At 27.2% G+C, this 4,084-nt stretch overlaps 1 protein-coding gene across 2 annotated transcripts in view; it reads right to left on the bottom strand.

The window, feature by feature from the left end:
• Positions 1–4,084, bottom strand: part of LOC108753888 (mannosyl-oligosaccharide 1,2-alpha-mannosidase IA) — a 619,733-nt gene that overhangs the window by 234,075 nt on the left and 381,574 nt on the right. The window lies entirely within an intron of this gene.

Here is a 4,084-nt window from a genome sequence, read left to right as displayed (position 1 = left end):
GCGTAGTTCAGTGTATAAGTGACAGAGTCCAGTGTATAAACAAATTGTATCTTGAATCAAGTGAATGCCTTATAGCGCAAGACATTAAGATACCAAGCGGTCCCAAATTATTCTTCTCTTTTGAATGACATATTACGTGCATTATACACATATATTTTATTGATTCTTTGTATAAACCAGTAAAATGTTTACTACAATTCAAACGTTCGGGCACGATTATGGTGCACGTGTGAAGAACTGTTGAGCGCGTGAGTAAACTGACTGCTTGTTGAAGTATTATATAAAAACATTTTGGCTAGCGTGCGGCATATTCATCATCAAAGCACGCAGCGATTCTCCGCGCGCTTCATTATCGTGCTAAAAATCAGAATTCTACTGATTGTAGTATTTTAAATAGTATGAAAGGATGTTTTGATGTAAGATATATTGTATATTTCCTTTAAAATACCGCTTTTAATTGAGATGATATTGATTGCAGAAAATGCAGTATTATTTTAATATAAGAAATTATTATGCATGTGTTATTTCAACATTACCATGTAATTATAATGTGTTAAATCTTTATAAGATTCATTTTAGAAATACATTTCGGTAATTTTTAGTTTATAATATCAATATCCTTAAATGTAACTCAGAGATGTCAAATAAAGTTATACAGAAAAAAGTAATAAAAGTGCAAGTAAAATGTTCATTATCCATAGAATTAGAATTTAGCGTTTCATAAAATAATACTCTCTATCGTAGCATTTTATAAAATAATACTAATCTCAAAGTTTTACGAAATCGCTAAAAAAATTAACAAGGCAATACTTGACATGTTGAAAGCAATTGGTATTAAGTATGAACATACATAAATATAATTTATAATTTATGAATTGAATATTAGTTGTAAATAGACTCATTACAGATGAATCTTTAGTCCATAAGTTGATGCTTTTTGAAGCCAAAGACAGAATGTCAATGCGTAATAAGATTTATTAGTTCTAATGTCTTATACATACGTTTTGAACCAGCTTCAAATCCTTTTCAATGCAAATTAAACAAATTCATTGAATTTCCGGACGCATTGTACAGATATAACCGATATCTCATTGTTAACATAATTAAAAAAATAAAAAAGTGTTGACAAAAAATAATAATCTAATACATTAAAGTCATGAACAACTACTAATTTGGAAAACTTACATGATATTCGTTAAGCTTATAAAATGTATGTGTCATCTGTACGGACGTTATGATACATCTAAATAAAGTTAAGCTAAAGTACAAATCACGAGTTAAATCACGAATAAAATAACAAAGATATTGAAGAGAGGAAAAACTCAGTTATTTTCAAATAAAAAATCATATGCTTCGTTTAATGACTACGTGTCTGTATATTTTAATTATTTTTTTGTTTGTGGATGAAAATTTCTGATATGAGTTTTTTATTTAATATTTTTTCTTGATCTAATCTTAACGTTGTCCCAGTCGAAATCATGTGCTTCTTCTAGTCGATGTTCTGTGATATCTGATTTTTGGTTTGTATTTCGATTGATATGGTTTCTATGTTCGCTAATTCTGTTTTGAGAGTCCTTCTTGTTTGATCCACATATGATGCGTCACAGTCCTTGCCATTCAACTTTATAAATTACGTCAGTATGCATCATATGTGGAAGTTTGTCTTTCTGTATAGTCTTTCTAATATAGTTATTTAATATGATGATAACTTTATACGCTATTTTAAGTATGTTTGTCTTTAAAAAGTTTTTAATTTTTTCAGAAACGCCAGCAATAAAAGGCACTGTAAAGAAAATTTGTTTCTTTTTTATTTTTTTATCATTTGTTTGATTGTTATCAAGACTGTTCCATTCAAAAAATTTCTTATGCAATCTTTTATTTATGGTGGAAAAAATCAAATGCAAAAGGTAACTATTATTTAGTAATATTCTGATAATTTTCGAAATTCTTAACGTGGAAAGAAGGATGCAATAAGAATAGTATTCTATCTATTAGATTCATTAAAACTCTAATTTTCTAGTACAGAGGATATTGAGAGAAATAATTTAAATAACGTCCACAAAACGTAGGTTTCTGATACCAGTTATATACAATTTATAATTACCTTTCGTAACTTTTTCCAATTTGTACGTATACTGAATTATACAACTATTTAAAAAGAAGTTTAACCATTTTTAGTTAACCAAAATATGATAACCATATGTTGAAAATGCTCGTGAAAATATCGGTATTCAAGTACATTTTAATAAATTTTATTTATTTATTCAGTGTTCTCTTAAATAAATTACATTATTACAAGACAAGAAAAAGTAAAATATACAGTGAAAATAAACTTTAGCATTGTCCAGTATATTTCTATATATTTCTATATATTACACAAGCCTGAGAACACTAACAATCCTAATGAGTAAAAGTAAAAAAAAATGTTCCTAAGTAAAAGATTAATCTCGGATATTTAGACAATCGGTTTTTAAATATTTGACTTTGAAAATGATCTTATCGGTAATCATATTTGTAATTAGGAGATTAAAATACAGTAGTATATCAATCGACAAGAAAATCGGAGGGATCACTTTTTCGGAAGTACACCCTTTTGCCATTGCATATTCGCGCCATCTTAGCACTCGCGACAGTAAAACCGCACGGTACAAATCACGGTTTATCCTACTACAATTACCAATACATGACTTCTGATTGCATGTATTATATGTCAAGCTAAAAATTAAAAATATTCTTGATATTTTAATATTGATAATAACCCAGCATATATTTAAATATTATATAATAATATAAAGTTTATGATTTGCTTCAAAGCAAATAATTACGTACCTAAAAATCTGTCATAATCTTCTGTCATTAATACAAATGTAAGTATTACTACATTCTATAATTAAAACTTTTGCATTATTTCATCGTTGTAGTATATATTACAGTAAAATATGATACTGCTGTAGTTATAAGCTAAAAAAATATTTTAATCTTTGTAAAGAAATTATCAAAAGATTTGACTGTTATAAACAGTGTTGTGTAAAATTATTTTCTTTATAAATATGCATTAAACACCACATTAAAAAAAGACAAAATAAATTTTTTTCCTAGACAATTAGTTTACTGTTTACTGTAAAGTATTTATTACTGTAGAAAATCCTTCCAGAGATGTTACATAAATATGACCAATTATAAGAGTATGAGTTTTTAAAGAATTTTGCATCACAAATAAAAGCAATTTTTGTATTGTTAATGGAGCTAAATACCACATTGTATTATACCTACAAATGTATAAAAATATTATATTTGGCATTACTTATAACATTTATATTTACTTATGCTTACGCATTTAAATTATACGTAACGTGTATATTTTTACACATTTCATAACAAATTTATAAGTATTATATCTGGATATAAAATGTTCACTTGATATCCGAGACACTACAATGTGATCTGATGTCAATGTATGAATATCAGACATGCGTGCGTATGTGTGTGCGTGCGCATGTACCTAGATATTTTTGAATAAAAGTAGCGCAACAATAATAATATATGACTATAATTCTACACTTTCATCTACTGCTGCATTATCTCATTGATTTCGACTTGCATCAGTAATATTCAATAAAGTACTAGTAGAATATTTAACTTTAAAGACGCGTGGGGTCCTTATTATGCTGAAATGCTACACACAATACGCGCGCGCGCAAAATATACGAATATTCATACTTTACATGAATAAATATATATATGCGACGTACAAGTGTGTCGGAGAACGCAATGTAAGAACGGATCACATAAAAGAAACGTTCAAATCTACTCAGCAAATAGCTATAGAAGTTTATTGCCCATTGAAATTTTTTATCAGAGATGCAAGAACTACAACACATTACAAATTCAAGCAAATTGACTAAAAAGATTATTTCATATAAGTAAGGCGGGGTACTTTGAATACCAACATTATAAGTATGAAAATATTATTTGACCGAAAATATATTTCTTTCTCTTTCATTTTATGAAATAATAAGTTGTAAAATACTTATATAAATATTATTCTAAAATTATATACACACACATATATATATATATATAT

The sequence above is a fragment of the Trachymyrmex septentrionalis genome, unplaced genomic scaffold (assembly GCF_001594115.1).
Source record: "Trachymyrmex septentrionalis isolate Tsep2-gDNA-1 unplaced genomic scaffold, Tsep1.0 scaffold73, whole genome shotgun sequence".
Taxonomy (NCBI): Eukaryota; Metazoa; Arthropoda; class Insecta; order Hymenoptera; family Formicidae; genus Trachymyrmex; species Trachymyrmex septentrionalis.
The sequence above is the reverse complement of the archived record's forward strand: the minus strand, read 5'-3'. Positions and strand labels throughout refer to the sequence as shown.